Here is a 17,246-nt window from a genome sequence, read left to right as displayed (position 1 = left end):
CTGACTCCTTGGAAACTACATAACTCTCTGTGTAGTTTCTCAGTCATCCAGGTCATGGAGCTTGCAAGACAGTGATTGTAATAGCAGTCTAGCGAGGAAGGACCGGTTAGCAGGTCCAGCGGCCATGTGGTGTGGAACTTGAAGCCAGTCAGTTAAATCAATCAACAGACCCATACTTAAGTGTCAATATCAGGCGAGCGTTTCAGGCTAAGGGAAGCATGTATAATTGTGAGAGGCCATAAGAAGATCATTTGTAACCTTCACTAAAGCTGTTTCTGTGCTGTGCTGAGCTCTGAAACCTGACTGAAACTCTTCAAATAAGCCATTCCTCTGCAGATGATCTGTTAGCTGTTTGACAACTACTCTTTCAAGGATTTTTGACATGAAAGGAAGGTTGGAGATTGGCCTATAATTAGCTAAGACTGCTGGGTCTAGAGATGCTTTTTAAGTAAAGGTTTAACTACAGCCAGATTGAAGGCCTGTGGTACATAGCCGATTATTAGAGATAGGTTGATCATATTTAAGATTGAAGCATTAAGAGATTAGAGATTACTCTTATTTTTCATAAGTGCACAAATCGTACTCCAGAATAGATTATTTTTTGCTTGATTCTAAATTTATGTCTAAAGTTGTATGCTCAACTTATCATAACATATTGATCTGGGATCACTCTCCAACCTCTTTAGTCCTGGACTTCTGTGGTACGAAACAACAGGGTTACTGGCGTTTTCACCCGTCACTCCTGTGTGAGACATCCTTTTGCCAATTTATGACAACTAAAATATCAGATTTCTTGGAAGCTAATGATAAACGTTTCTGATTCGATTTTATGGGGAACATTTAAAGTGGTAATGCGAGGAGAAATTATTTCTTTTGAATCTTCGTAAAAAAAAAAGAACGCTGGAAACGCCTGTTCGAAATAGAAGCTGAATTAACACAGAACAGGACCACAAGGCCTCCTCTTGTCCCTCTTTTTTTCCAAGACATAATTAAAAGGAAGTTTGAGTATAACACAATTTTATCTAGTCAAGTAACAGATCAGCTATTTAGGATCAGACAGAAGCATTTTCAGTTTGGAGATAAGCCCCATAAGCTTCTTTCTCGGCAGCTAAGAGGCCTACAGGCCAGTAGGGCTATACACAAAATTTAATCAAGATCAGGCGAAATTTTAATTAGCCCTAAAGCTATTAATGAGCGATTTAGAGAATATTATGAAGAGCTCTATATGTCGAAATCATGGGGCAATATTACTGATTGGTTAGGGAAGCTGGATCTCCCGAAAATGAATGACGTTGCACGAGAGGCTTTAAACTCAGATATTACTATTGAAGAAGTTTCGAAAGCTATTAAGTAATTCCCCAATGGAAAGTCCCGAGGCCCAGATGGGTTTGGCATTGAACTGTATAAAAAATACTCTGAAAAGCTGGCCCCGCTTTTATTGAGAATGTTTAAGCATTCTTTCCATACTCAAAGATTTCCCCGTACGCTATATGAAGCTAATATTTCTTTGTTATTGAAAGAAGGAAAGGATGAAACAGAATGTCCCTCTTATCGACCTATTGCTTTGTTGAATTTGGATATGAAAATTTTCACTAAAATTTTGGCAAACAGATTAAATGGACATGTTGGATGAATTATCCATCCGGATCAAACTGGGTTTGTCCCCCAGAGGTTTTTCTTCTTTAATGTTCAAATGTTGATGAACACTATGTATCATAGGCACTAGGGAGCTTCCAAGATCGCAGTACTGAGCTTAGATGCTGAAAAGGCGTTTGACCAGGTCGAGTGGGCCTATATGCTTCGGTACTGGAGAAGTTTGGTTTAGGCGAACAGTTTATATCATGGGTTGATATGATATATAGACATCCCTCTTCTTCCATTCTTATTAACCAAGATAGATCAGCGCCTTTTCTTTTTTTACACCACGGGACACGACAAGGCTGCCCTTTGAGCCCTTTGCTCTTCGCAATTTCTATTGAACCTCTTGCAGTAGCCATTAGGAATGAGCCCTCTATTGACCCTGTCCGATTGGGGAATATCAAGCACTACATTTCTTTATATGCGGATGATGTTGTTTTGTTCTTGTCAAATCCTGAGCAATCTGTTCCTGTACTTTTAGATGTGGTGAGGTCATTTGGGGAAATCTCAGGTTATACAATTAATTGGCAGAAGAGTGAGTTTGTGGCTTTAACTGCGATTTTGAAAGTTTTGCCTTTTAAAATTACAGACAGATTGAAATACTTGGGTGTTATTTTGCCTAAGGTTCCTAAATCGATGTTTAAGTTGAATTATCTTGAACAAGTTGAAAAATTGAAAAAGGACATTGAGAAATGGAGGGCTCTACCTATTCCCATGGTAGGTCGCATTAACGTAATTAAAATGGTTTCCCTTCCTAAATTTCTATATTTATTTTTAAATTTACCTATTTTTTTGAATAAGCAATTTTTTAAAGTGATCGACTCAGTAGTATTACCATTTGTTTGGGGCTTTAAAACTCACAGGATATCAAAAGTTCATCTATGTACTGTAAGTCTAAACTTAAGGGTGGATTTGCTCTGCCACTGTTTCAGTTTTATTATTGGGCTGCAAATGCTAGAACTCTTGTTTACTGGCAGGAAGGGTACAAAAAGGTCATGTCTGCCGATACCGCACCTTGGGTGGTCATAGAGAGTGGTGGGGTTGAGAATAGTTCCCTCCCTGCTCTTCTTTTTTCATCCTCTAATCCACGAACCAAGGTCAATAATTTTATAGTTTCGAACTGCGTTAAAATCTTTAGTCAGAACAAAAAAGGTTGTGCTCTACCAGATACTTCGATCCATACTCCAATATATTGTAATCATGCATTTCCACCCTCATGTTTAGACGCCTCTTTTGAGGTCTGGACACAGAAAGGTATTATTACTGTCAAAGACTTATTTATTGACAGGCAGTTTGCATCATTTACCCAGTTGCAGAACAAGTTCTCTCTCCCCGCATCACATTTCTTTCATTATTTACAGATAAGAAACTATGTTCGTCAGAGTACTCTTAATTTTCCATCTCTTCCGGAAGAGGGGTCAATTTTTACACTCCTTCTGAGTTCCCCGGATTCTAAAAAGTTGGTTTCTGGTTTTGTGAAAGCTTTTTCTGAGTATTTAAATTTTGAATCTGACTTTTTGAAGATGGTATGGGAGGAGGAGCTTGGTTTGCAAATAGGAGATGAGGTGTGGGAGAGGAGTCTGTGTAGGATCCATTCTTGCTCTATAAATGTAAGGCATCAGTTAATTCAATTCAAAGTGCTTCACAGACTTCATTATTCAAAAACTAAACTGCACAGGATTTGTGATATATGATCGTTGTAAACTTGGAGAAGGCTCTCTCACTCATTTATTTTGGACTTGTCCCAAATTGCTTAACTATTGGTTGGACATTTTAAAATATTTTTCTGGTATTTATAATTGCACATTAGAGCCGGACCCAATAATTGCATTGTTTGGAACTTCCTCTTCCCTTTTACACCTCAGCCCTGCTGCACAAACTGCAGTTTTGTTCGGAATGGTAATTGCTAAGAAAATTATCTTGACTCTCTGGAAGTCGGATATTGTACCTCAATTCAAAATGTGGCAAACAGAACTGAGTGCTCTACTACATATGGAGAGAATTAGGTACACATTAGCGGACAAACTTAGTAATTTCTTTGATGTGTGGCAGCCATTTTTAGACCATGTATTAAAGCAAAGTCCTGTTTGATCGATCACCAATAACTCGGCCTACCACCTTAGTGTTTTATTTCTGTTTATTGCCAGTTGAAGTAATTTTGAATAATTTACAATAGTAATTTTACTAGTAATACTACTTCAACTGATGTTGAAGTAGTATTTTTGTCGTTGCAGTGTAATATTTTGTCTTATTTGTGTGTTTTAGCCCTTGTTGTTATGTTGTCTGTTTTTTGTTTTTTTTGTGTCTTTCTTTTTTCCTTATATCAAAACATCTCAATAAACATACTTACAAAAAAAGATTGAAGCATTAATTAATGGCAGGACTTCTTTGAGCAGTTTTGTAGGAATGGGGTCTAAAAGACACGTTGATGGTTTGGAGGAAGTAATTATTGAAGTTAACTCAGAAAGATCAATTGGAGAAAAAGAGTCTAACTTAACATCAATGGTACTAAGAGTAGCTGTAGATAATATTACATCTGTGGGATGATTATTGGTAATTTTTTCTCTAATGATAAAAATTTTATTTGTGAAGAAGTTCATGAAGTCATTACTAGTTAACGTTAAAGGGATGGTTGGCTCAACAGAGCTCTGACTGTTTGTCAGCCTGGCTACAGAGCTGAAGAGAAACCTGGGGTTGTTCTTATTTTCTTCAATCAGTGATGAATAGTAAGATGTTCTGGCTTTGTGGAGGGCTTTCTTATAAAGCAGCAAACTATTTCTCCAGGCTAAATGATGATCCTCTAAATTTGTGACACGCCATTTCCTCTCCAGATTACGAGTCCTCTGCTTTAGGGTACGTGTTAGAGAATTATACCACGGAGTCAGGTACTTCTGATTAGAGACCTTAGTTTTCACAGGAGCTACAGTATCCAGAGTCGTACGTAGAGACAAGAGACAAGATAGAACTTTATTAATCCCTCGGGTGGGTTCCTCTGGGAAATTCGACTTCCAAAAAGCACAGCAACGACCGAAGTTACAGTTACAGAATTGTTATATATATATATATATATATACACACACACACACACACATATATAAATACAGAGACAAATATAAATAAAATATACAAAGGGGATAAATAGAATAAATAGGAATAAAAAATAAAAATACAAGTGAATTGCACATTTCAAGTATTGAGTCTATTGCACCGTTGACTATTTACAAAAGTATTGCACAAGGTATTGCACAGTGAGGTGAAGAGGCACTACAGCCTAGTTGTTCCCCCCTCCTTTGTCCTCCTGTTTCCCCTCCCTCTCCCCTCCAGAGAGGAGTTAAACAGTCTGATGGCGTGTGGGACAAAGGAGTTTTTAAGTCTGTTAGTTCTTGTCTTGGGGAGAAGCAACCTGTCACTGAACAGACTCTTCTGATTGTTTATGGCCGTGTGCAGAGGATGCCCAGCATTGTTCATAATGTCCATCAGTTTCTTTAATGTCCTTTTCTCTGCCACTGTCACCAGAGTGTCCAGCTTCATGCCGACCACAGAGCTAGCCCTCCTGATCAGTTTCTCCAGCCTGGATGAGTCCTTCTTTGCTGTGCTGCTCCCCCAGCACACCACAGCATAGAAAAGTACTCCAGCAACCACCGACTGGTAAAACATCCTCAGGAGCTTCCTGCAGATGTTAAAAGACCTCAGCCTCCTGAGGAAGTACAGTCGGCTTTGGGCTTTTTTATACAGGTGCTCTGTGTTGCATGACCAGTCCAGTTTATTGTCCACCCACAGCCTGAGGTACTTGTACTTGTTGACCACCTCCACCTCCTCCCCCTCTATCTGAACCGGCAGTGGACCTTCTCTGGACCTCCTGAAGTCCACAACCAGTTCCTTAGTCTTTGAGGTGTTGAGTTGCAGGTGGTTTGTGTGACTCCATGCAACAAAGTTCCTCACCAGACTTCTGTACTCCTCTTCCTGATCATCCCAGATACACCCCATGATGGCTGTGTCGTCTGCAAACTTCTGAATATGGCATAATTCAGAGTTGTAGCAGAAGTCAGAGGTGTACAGGGTGAAGAGAAGAGGGGACAGCACAGTTCCCTGTGGTGCTCCTGTGCTGCTGACCACAGTGTCAGACGTGATGTCCTTCAGCCTGACGTACTGTGGTCTGTCGGTGAGGTAGTCGGAGATCCAAGCCACCAGGCAGGGGTCCACCTCCATCCTGTTCAGTTTTTCCTGAAGCATACAGGGCCGGATGGTATTAAAGGCACTGGAAAAGTCAAGAAACAGGATCCTGACCGTGCCTTTTCCCCCATCCAGGTGTGAGTGGGCTCTGTGTAGGAGGTACAGGATGGCATCCTCCACTCCGACACCCGCCTTGTATGCAAACTGTAGTGGGTCCTGGGCATGTTGTACCTGTGGTCGGAGGAAGTTGAGGAAGAGCCGCTCTAGAGTCTTCATAAGATGTGACGTCAGTGCCACCGGTCGGAAGTCATTCAGCTCATTGGGCCGGTTCTTTTTGGGGACCGGGACGATGCAGGATGTCTTCCATAGGGCGGGCACTCTCCCCAGTCGCAGACTGAGGTTGAAGACTCGTTGTAGCGGCTCCCCAAGTTCAGCAGCACACGCCTTTAGCATCCTAGGACACACCTTGTCTGGGCCTGCTGCCTTTCTGGGGCGAAGCTTCCTCAGTTGCCTCCTGACCTGATCCACTGTGACACTGGGAGATGTTTGGGAGGAGGGGAGGGGGGGGAGATGTCTTGCTGCTGAGAGAGGGATTGGAGGAGGGGGGTGTCATGGTGTCAGGAAGGGGGGGGAAGCGAGGGAGGCAGGAGAGTGGGGGGAGGACTCTGTAGTGAAGGTGAGGGTGGGGGGGTTGTGGGCTGGTCAAACCTGTTGAAGAAGTTGTTGAGTTCGTTTGCCTTCTCCACAGTCCCCCCCACTGTGCTTTTCGTAGTGAGGAGGTAAAATGATTAACAAGATAATCGACCTCTGTTGGGGTAGCGTTCAGATAGCTGCTCTGCTCTGTGTTGGTACAGAGCATTGAAGATGATAACAGTGGGTGAATTATATTCTTAAACTTAGTTACAGCGCTTTCAGAAAGACATCTACTTTGATAAAGTCTACTCTCCACCGCTGTGTAATCAATTATTGTAAATGTAAATGTTATCAGGAAATGATCAGACAGGAGAGGGTTTTCAGGAAACACTGTTAAATGTTCAGTTTGTATGCCATATGTTAAAACAAGATCTAGAGTGTGATTAAAGTGGTGGGTGGGTTCTTTTACATTTTGAGATACTTCAATTGAGTCTAATGAAAAAATTATATGCCATGTTGAGGCTGTCATTTTTAGCATCTACATGGATGTTAAAATCACCCACAATAATTACTTTATCTGAGCTGAGCACTAAATCAGATAAAAGGTCTGAGAAATCAGACAGAAACTCTGTGTAAGGTTTATACATAGGCTGGTGTGAAAAATTGCTGCCACACCGCCCCCTCGGCCTGTGATTTGAGGTTTCCAGTTCCAGGTCACTGTTCGTGTGGTCGAATGGCCGGTCAGCTGAGCAGTTTTGCATTCTTTTCTAACTTTAATGCTCTTTCCATTGTTGTTTTTCGCCGTCTACTCTGTACATTTCGTATTCTTTCCTTTTTCTCATTTTTGTGGACTTGTTTCTGACACTTCGACATGACCCCAAGGCTCACCTACACCAGAGAGTCCCTCATTCAGCTGCAGCTGCAGCCCAGGCTCCGGCTTTTCCGCTCTGCTCCTACAGACTATTTTCGCGAGGAAATACTCTTGGACACGGAAATCAAAAAACTCACAAAAACAAGGTAACCAGGAGGGGATTAAAGAAGAAGGGGTGAGAGCCAGACTCAAGAGGGAGACACACAAACAACGAGCACTCCTGTCCATTAACCTAATGTGTGTTCTCTCTGCAACAAGCTGGACGAGCTGCAAGCCTGCGTCAACCACTTGCATGAGTGATGACGACAGCACGCTGCACATTGATGGCTTTTCACTACCTCTTCATCTGGACGGAGACCATGAACGCACCATAAGCAACATGGCGGCGGCATGTCTGCATGTAAACAGCAGCTGGTGCTCTACAGTCATTGTGAGGGAGAAGCTGTGCACTACAGACATCAAGCTTCTGGCTGTTTCCCTGTTCCCAACTCTGGATAGTCATATTTTTGGGGGGGGGGTTAATAAATTTGTCCATATTTCTAGAAACGAGAGCTGCTCCAGCCAAAGGATGGGATGAATGACATCTCTCTTAAAAAGACCAGGTTTCCTCCAGAAAGTCTCCCAATTATCTAAGAAGCCCACATCGTTTTTTGGACACAACTCAGACAGCCAGCAGTTTAAGAAGAAAATGTGGCTAAACATGTCACTCCTGGTCTGATTTTGGAGGGGACCAAAGAAAACTACAGAGTCCGACATAGTTACACACGATTCAATATTGATTTTAGTGACCTCCGATTGGCGTAACCGGGTGTCATTACTGCCGACGTGAATTATGATTTTACTGAATTTACGTTTACAGTTTGCCAGCAGTTTTAAATTTCCTTCAATGTCGCCTGCTCTGGCCCCTGGAAGATAATTGACTATGGTTGCCGGTGTCTCTAGCTTCACATGTCTGAGAACAGAATCACCAATTACCAGAGTTTGAGCCCCGGCGGGTGTGTCGCCGAGTGGGGAAAAACAGTTAGACACATGAACGGGTTGGTGGTGTACCTGGGGCTTCTGTTTAGGACTATGCTTCCTCCTCACCGTGACCCAGCCGCCCTCTTTCCCCAGCTGCTTGGGGTCTGCCGGGGAACAGGTAGCGGGGCCTACGCCATCTTCGGCTGCACAGGGGCCTGCTACAGGGGCCTGGCTAGCTACGGGTGTATCGGGGGGGAACCAAGTCTCCAATTCAGTAATCCTGGCCTCCAGAGCTGCAAATATGCTACATTTGTTACAAGTATCATTACTGCTAAAGGAGGCCGAGGAGTAACTAAACATCTGACACAATGAGCAAGAAAGTGCAGGAGGAACTGGTGAAGAAGCCGTGGTGCTAACGAGTCGGCTACGAGCTAAGCTAAGCTAATGAAACAGTAGAGACACAGTGAGTGAATACTTTGGCTGTAAATTATTTGCCAAGTCCGTTAACTATTGCACCTCCTCTCTATATGCTGACGAGACCCACCACAGTCGTGTCATCGGAAAACTTGATGATGTAGTTTGAACCGTGCATTGCTGCACAGTTGTGAGTCAGCTGAGTGAACGGCAGTGGGCTGAGCTGAGCCCTTAGGGGCTCCATTGCTCAGTGTGGTGGTGTTGGAAATGCTGTTACCGATCTGGACTGTCTGAGGCCTCTCCATCAGAAAGTCTAGGATCCAGTTACGGTAGGTGTTCAGACCCAGCAGGCTCAGTTTTCCAATCAGGTGCTGAGGAACGACTGTGTTGAATGCTGAACTGAAGTTTATGAACAGCATTCACACATGTGTCCTTATTGTCCAAGTGGCTGAGAGCAAAATGTAGGGTGGTGGCAATGGCCTCATCTGTTGACCAGTTTGGGCAATAGGCAAACTGCAATGAGTCCAAGATGGTGGTAGCAGGGCCTTAATATGCCTCATAATGAACCACTCGATGCACTTGACCATGATGGGTGTGTGTGCAACAGAAACACCTCCTAGAACATCCATTCTGTACATTCTGATTGCTGTGTTTTTTGAAACAGTCCAACACACACCGCTTCACATATGAACATAGAAATGTGTGTGAAAAAGAGCTGAGCTGACATTAAACATGATGGAGATTTATTCACAAACACTGAGTCACAGCAACATTTACACACACATTACCTCTCTGCAGGAGGACACGTGCCTGATTTAAAATTAATGATTTTGGGGGGGGGGGGGGGGGGGTGTCTCTGTGCCCTGAGTGCTCACCTCCTCCTTTTTCCTTTTATATGAAAGAACTTTCTCGTTGGAAATTCAGACCTACCAGCTTTAGTGGCTACATATACTGATGTCTGAAAGTGTTTTAAATTATCCTTAAAGTCTGGCCTTTCCACTGAGTTTGGTTCTATAAACAGAATCTATGATCATCTCCTCCACCTGATGCTGTGGAGATTCAGAGAAATAAATCTAGCATAAGAAAAGAGACGATAGAAAAAAGAAACTGATCTTATCTTTTGTTATTGGATTTCTCTGTTTGGGAAATATTCCACTCATTCCACTTAACCTGGGTAGTGAATTAAATCAGGGCTTTTTTTATCAAGTCCTAGAGACACTAACATGAAAACATGTTGAGCAGCTCTCTGACTTGAAGAACACGCTTTAGCGTCTTTTGAATTTTTGTGTGTTTGATGTTGATGGTGTGTGAGCAAACTTTTAACAGTTATTTCAGTTAACTTAAGTCAAAAATGATGTTAGCCTTCATATAGATGTGATCTCCCTTTGGACCTCAAAGCTGAGCCTCACATGTTTTTGGTCCTGGGATTTTGATACAGCAAAGCAAAACTGTCAGAGTTTAAATACTCATGCTTGAAGATGAGGAATCATATGCAGACATTAGATACAGAAGGACTTATAATGTGGAGGGAGCTGCTTATTGGGGTTAAACCCAAGAAAAAAGAACACAAGCAGCTCCCTCCTCTATGTGACATCATACTCATGAGGAGGGAAACAAGCTTTTTTTATGATGTTGGGTGCTTTAGCCAAGGATACTTCATAAAAGTTCAAACAAACAAAACTAGTAACCCCATGCAGCACAGCTGACCTTTGTGAAGTATCAACAATAACAACATGCTATTTAACAGAGCCATATAAAGACTAACATACATCAGTAGTTTATTTGATTTGCACCCTAATTCACTGATCTGATTTATGTTATGTAAATAGAAATGTCCCACTTCCTGTTATAACGCTAAAGAAGGAAACAAAGCAAACTTAGAGTTTCTTCAAACGCACACCAACTACAGGCTCCACGCCACACCCGGACACTAAACACGGACACACAGGTGAGCTGCTTCCTGGAAGGAGGCGGGTTTAAACCTGAAGCTCAGCTCAGGAGGGTTGGAGCGGAGCCAACAGTTGATGTCTCCACTTTCTTCTTCTTCTTTTTTGAAGAACAAGTTGAATCTATACCTAACACACATGTAAACAAAACATTCGTTTATGATGTCCGCTCTCCGTCTGCTGCTGTCCCTGCGAATAAAAAGTCCCGGAGCTCTCCGGTCGAGCTCAGGCAACATTCAGCGTGTTTTATCTGATCACACACACTTAGAGAAAATGGCGGACACATTCGACCTCGTTGAAAAACATTACACACTGACTTTAATGGAGAGACCGGAAATACAAACACAGTTTGTTGTGTGAAGAAATCCAACATGAGCTGAACAAACAGTAAAGTTCCTAAAGACAAACTGTTAAAGGAGGAAACAAAGCAAACTTACAGTTTCTTCAAACATACACACCAACAACAAGGTCCACTCCACGAAGCTCAGGAAAGTGAAAGTAAACTTTGAGCAGGACGGAAACACCCAGAGAGGCGTTTGAGGACACTCACGAGCATCGAAACACTGTGTGCTGCGTTCAGGTGCACCTCAGAAACTCCCAGATTGTTGGCAGGTCGTGATTTATTTCGGTTTTCCTGTTTGAAGCACAAACATCATGCATCACTTTGTTGTTCTTCTTCCTGCAGCGTTTGAATATTTCAGCACTAAACGGATGTTTGTTCAAAGCTCATTTCAACCTGTTGAAGTCATGAATGAAAGTGCAGACTGAGAGTGGATCACATGATGTGTGTCATGTGACATGTTCAGTATTGTCACACATGTCTAGATTGTCCCTGATATCATAGCTGCTCAAACACTGATGATTATATTTGAAGAATTATTCCTGATGGCAGCAAAGTTTGATTGGAGCTCTCTGTCTGTGCTGATTTGTCGCCCTCTGGAGGTCAAAGCACAAACTGCATGATGTCACTGTAACCACCACAGTGACAGGAAATGATGCTAACGGCTGTCGTTAGGCTCACTGACAGCAGTGCTGATGTGTTCATGTCAAACACTGGATCAGGTCAGACTCCTTCATCCTTCTCCAGCATGAGGCCGCCCTCAGACCCACAGGAGCTCTGACCTTTGATCTCCTGACCCTATCCACTTCAGTCTCTTTGCATCTTTAAATGCAAATCCATCCAAACTGTAGCCGAGCACCAAAAGCTGGAAGTTGTTATATGAATGATGATCATAGCAGAGTTCCTGTTTCCAGCTCAGACGTGTTAAACGCTGCTGCTGTGCTACATTTGTCATTTCCTGCTTCCATGTCAAAGTGCTGAACTCATCTTATCACTATAATGCAGTAAAGCAGGAGCTGTAAGTCTGACATTTATTTAATGTCATCACAAACACACACAGCTGGATCAGCACCCAGACAAAGGGCTGAAAAAATCAGCATTTGATTATTATTATTATTATTGTTATTATTATTATTATTATTATTATTATTATTATTATTATTATTATTATTATTATTATTATTATTATTATATATCCTGTTTATGTGGATGCACTTTACTGATCACATGACTCTGAGGGATGTTTCCAGCACCTTGCTGAATCTGAGCCATGAAGATTTAAAGCAGCTCTGAAGGCAAAGCAGGTCTGAGCCTATGTTAGCAAGCTGTACCTAATAAAGTGGCAGCAAGGACTCAGTCAGTTATGATCAGAGCCAGCAGGGGGCAGCACAGAGAGGCGAGGCGCTGTCAGAGAAGCAGGCTGACATCAGACTGGTCATATTCCATCATCTATACCTGAAATAATCATCAAACACATGCAGAGCAGAAACATGTGGAAACATCTGGAGCTCAGTCTCAGTTTGATCCCTCAGAGGTTTACCTCAGTCCTGCTCCTCTGCTTCCTGTTTACAGCGCACATCATGCTGTGTACTGAGAGTCATGTGGTCAAAGTGAGGCCCTGGTACTCTGACAGAGAGCTAGCACAGTTATCGTAATGTATATCATCACTACCAGAGAGCATTCAGCTTTCACAGCAGCCAACATCCTGTCACACTGAGCATGTGCAAACACAGCAGCCAACATCATGTCACACTGAGCATGTGCAAACACAGCAGCCAACATCCTGTCACACTGAGCATGTGCAAACACAGCTCTCAGCCTCCATCACTCACAAGCTCCAGCCTCCACTTAAAAGCCCAGAACAAAGCTTGTGACCAACACAGCGCAGACAGAGGTGATGTCCACACTCTGTTTCTGGGTGGGAAACTCACCTGTGGGCGTGGCTGTTCCTCCCCTACAATCTCTGATGTCACAGCTGCTAAATTAGACTGAAGCCAGACTCAAACAGAAAACAGCCTCAGAGACTCAGAGAGAGCGCTGCTCCATCTCTGGACCGTAATATATATTCCACCACTATGCTGCAATGCATCTTGGGATAGGGTGGGCCCACCTGTCATTCAAATCCAGGGAGAAGAAGGACACGTTTGTGGGAGCCTGGGAGTCTGGACGGCCTTCGTGGCCTCGCTGTGATGTCATGGACCTTCAGAGGAAGCAGAGGCTGAATTGAAACACACCTGCTGACTTCCTGTGTTCTGCTCTGACAGCTGCCATTTGTCACAATGTGGATAATAAAGCCATCAAACTTCACTCAGCTCCAGTAACACCATCAGTGTTTGATGTCCAGAGGATTCATCAGCTTTAACCATGATAGAAGCAGGAAGTTAAGATGAAGATGAACCATGTTGTGACTGAAGGACAAAGCTGAAACATACAGATGTGTACAGATGTGTGGAAAACTAAGCAGCAGCCATGTTTGGAGGCTCACTGAAGTCCTCCCAGCTGACAGTAGAAAAGTCTGATTTTTACTGTGAAAGCCACAAACATGTTTAATGAATCATTTTTAGAACTTAGAGAAACTGTTCATGTCCAAGATCTTTCCAAACACCAAATCTATACAAGCTTTACATGAAATGAAGCAAAAGTAAACTCAGGTATTATCTGTACAAATACTTTAAAGTGTTCCAACAACAATCAGGTGCATATACAATAAGGCAAGGCAAAGCAAGTTTATTTATATAGCACAATTAAACAACAAGGTGATTCAAAGTGCTTTACAGAGACATTAAAAAACAAAAACAAATAAAAAGCACGATTTAAAATTGATTTTAAAAAACAGTAGATAAAAATCAGAACAGTAGATAAAATCAGTAGTTAAAATTTAAATTTAAAATTTAAGCTTAAAAGTGCGGATTTGCTGTTTTATTCAAATGCAGCTGAGAACAGGTGAGTCTTCAACCTGGATTTAAATAAACTGAGTGTTTCAGCTGATCTGAGGCTTTCTGGGAGTTTGTTCCAGATATAAATGGCCTGTATTTGTATAGCGCTTTTCTAGTCCCTAAGAACCCCAAAGCGCTTTACACAACCTGTCATCCACCCATTCACACACCCATTCACACACTGGTGATGGCAGCTACATTGTAGCCACAGCCGCCCTGGGACGCACTGACAGAGGCGAGGCTGCCGGACACTGGTGCCACCGGGCCCTTGGTGGAGCATAAAGGAGCATAAAAGCTTAATGCAGCTTCTCCGTGTCTGGTTCTGACTCTGGGAACTGATAAAAGACCGGATCCAGATGACCTGAGGGATCTGGAAGGTTCATACTGGGTCAGGAGGTCATTGATGTATTTTGGTCCTAAACCATTCAGAGCTTTATAGACCAGCATCAGAACTTTAAAGTCTATCCTCTGACGGACAGGCAGCCAGTGTAAGGACCTCAGAGCTGGACTGATGTGGTCCACTTTTTTGGTCTTAGTGAGGACTCGAGCAGCAGAGTTCTGAATGAGCTGTAGTTGTCTGACTGATTTTTTAGGTAGACCTGTAAAGATGCTGTTACAGTAATCAAGCCTACTAAAAATGAATGCATGGACTAGTTTTTCCAGGTCCTGTTGAGACATCAGATCTTTTATCCTTGAAATATTCTTGAGGTGATAGTAAGCTGACTTTGTTATTGTCTTAATGTGTTTTTATAAGTTTAGGTCTGCATCCATCACTACACCCAAATTTCTCGCCTGGTTTGTGGTTTTTAGGTGTATAGATTGAAGTTCTCTGGTGACCTGTAATCGTTTTTCTTTGGCGCCAAAGACTATTACCTCAGTTTTGTTTTTGTTTAGCTGGAGAAAATTGTGGCACAACCAGTCATTAATTTCCTCAATGCATTTACCAAGAGCCTGTACAGGGCCTCGGTCTCCTGGTGACATTGTGATATATATTTGTGTGTCATCTGCATAGCTGTGATAGTTTATTTTGTTGTTGTTTATAATCTGTGCCAGTGGGAGCATGTAGATGTTAAACAGAAGGGGTCCCAAGATGGAACCTTGGGGAACTCCACATGTGATACTTGTCTGCTCAGATGTGAAGTTACCTATTGATACAAAGTATTTCCTGTTTTCTAAGTATGTTTTGAACCAGTTTAGTACAGTTCCTGAAAGACCTGCCCAGTTCTCCAGTCGTTTGAGTAATATGTTGTGGTCAACTGTATCAAATGCTGCACTGAGATCCAGTAAAACTAAGACTGACATTTTTCCACTGTCTGTATTCAGACATATGTCATTAAACACTTTGGTCAGAGCGGTTTCAGTGCTGTGGTTCTGTCTAAAACCTGACTGGAAGGCATCGTAGCAGTTATTCTGTTTTAAGAAGTAACTGAGCTGTTGAGAAACTGCTTTTTCAATGATCTTACTTAAAAACGGGAGATTTGAGATCGGCCTGTAGTTGTTCATTTGTGTCTTGTCAAGATTGTCCTTTTTCAGTATAGGTTTGATTACAGCAGTTTTTAGTGATTCTGGAAACACACCTGATAATAAAGAAAAGTTGACGATCTGTAACAGGTCTGACTCTAAAGTCTTTGAGACCTTTTTGAAAAAACTTGTTGGCAGGACATCTAAACAGCAGGAGGAGGAGTTCAGTTGACCTAAGATGTCCTCCAGGTCTTTGCTGTTAATAGGGTGAAACTGTTTCATGGTGTTTAAACAGTTTTTTGGTGGACACAGTACATATCCTTGATCTGCTGTTGATGTACCAATTGCTTGTCTAATCTTTTGGATTTTGTCTGTGAAGAATTTGGCAAAGTCATTGCAGGCCATGGTCGAATGAAGTTCGGCTGCCACTGACACAGGAGGGTTTGTTAGCCTGTCAACTGTAGAAAATAAGACCCGAGCATTATGGCTGTTTTTAGTGATGATGTCAGAGAAGTAGGACCTCCTTGCATTCCTCAGTTGTAAATTATAATTGTGAAGTTTCTCTTTATAGATGTCATAGTGAACCTGGAGGTTTGTTTTTCTCCATCTGCGCTCAGCTTTCCTACACTCTCTTTTTTCATTTTTCACCAGTGTGGAGTTTCTCCATGGAGACTTTTTCCTTCCAGAGATAACCTTCACCTTAATGGGAGCAATAGTGTCCATTACATTTAACATGTTAGCATTGAAGCTATTGACGAGCTCATTGACTGACCCTCTGGGCAGGTCAGGTGTTAATGGGAAGACCTGGTTAAAAATTGCACTACTGTGTTCAGTTATACACCGTTTTGTGATCACTGTTGTTGATATATTTGTGTGTGCTGAGATTTTACTTTCAAAGAAAACACAGTAATGATCAGACACGCCCACATCAGACACAGTAATGTTTGAAATGCTCAGGCCCTTGGAGATCAGTAGGTCAAGAGTGTGTCCTCTATTATGTGTGGCCTCTGTTACATGCTGAGTCAGCCCAAAGTTGCCCAGAGTGTTACTCAGGTCTTTAGTCCCTTTGTCCTGAGGGTTGTCCACATGGATGTTAAAATCCCCAACAATAATTACACAGTCAAAATCAACACAGATCACAGACAGCAGTTCACTGAGGTCATTAAAAAAGTCTGTGCAGTATTTGGGAGGCCTGTAAACATTAAGAAACACAACTTTGGATGGGGCCTTCAGCTGTAAAGCCACATATTCAAAAGTCTGAAAACTTCCAGGAGATAGCTGCTTACATTGAAATGATTCATTAAATAAGACAGCAACCCCTCCTCCTCTCCTGCTCACCCTGACCTCACTGATAAAACTGTAGTTAGGAGGGGTCGTCTCGATGAGAACAGCTCCACTGTTACTTTGGTCCAACCAAGTTTCAGTTAAAAACATAAAATCAAGGCTGTGCTCAGTGATTAAATCATTAATTAAAAATGTTTTCCCAGCTAAAGATCTAATGTTTAATAAAGCCAACTTAAGTGTTTTAGAGGCATTACTTGTCCCCTCGTGTTTGGGAGCAGTCTGTGGCACACAAGGTATGTTTACTATGTTTAAAGATCTTTTAGAGTGCAGCTCTCTGTGTTTTGACCAGGCCACATGTCTCCTGTCACCTAAACGTACAGAAATTTTAAAACCTTCTAGTAAACAGGGTCCCAGCTTCTCCTGGGAAAAGTCACCACTGCCATAATCCTCGCAGCCCGGACCCTAAACACATCAGACTGCGGAGACAAAGCATGAAGGTGGTAAGGAGGAACTAAGGGGGGGCGAGGCTGGGCAATGTGACTTCGATTGCTCTGTTAAGGGTGGGGCTCGGTGGCGAACCTTTGGCCGCT

At 42.4% G+C, this 17,246-nt stretch overlaps 1 long non-coding RNA gene across 1 annotated transcript in view; it reads left to right on the top strand.

The window, feature by feature from the left end:
• The window catches only part of LOC309690718, a 62,801-nt gene that overhangs the window by 32,358 nt on the left and 13,197 nt on the right, over positions 1 to 17,246 (top strand). The window lies entirely within an intron of this gene.

The sequence above is a fragment of the Aulonocara stuartgranti genome (assembly GCF_965226115.1).
Source record: "Aulonocara stuartgranti genome assembly, chromosome: 16".
Lineage (NCBI taxonomy): Eukaryota > Metazoa > Chordata > Actinopteri > Cichliformes > Cichlidae > Aulonocara > Aulonocara stuartgranti.
Note: the sequence above shows the minus strand (reverse complement) of the source record. Positions and strands in the feature narration are given on the sequence as shown.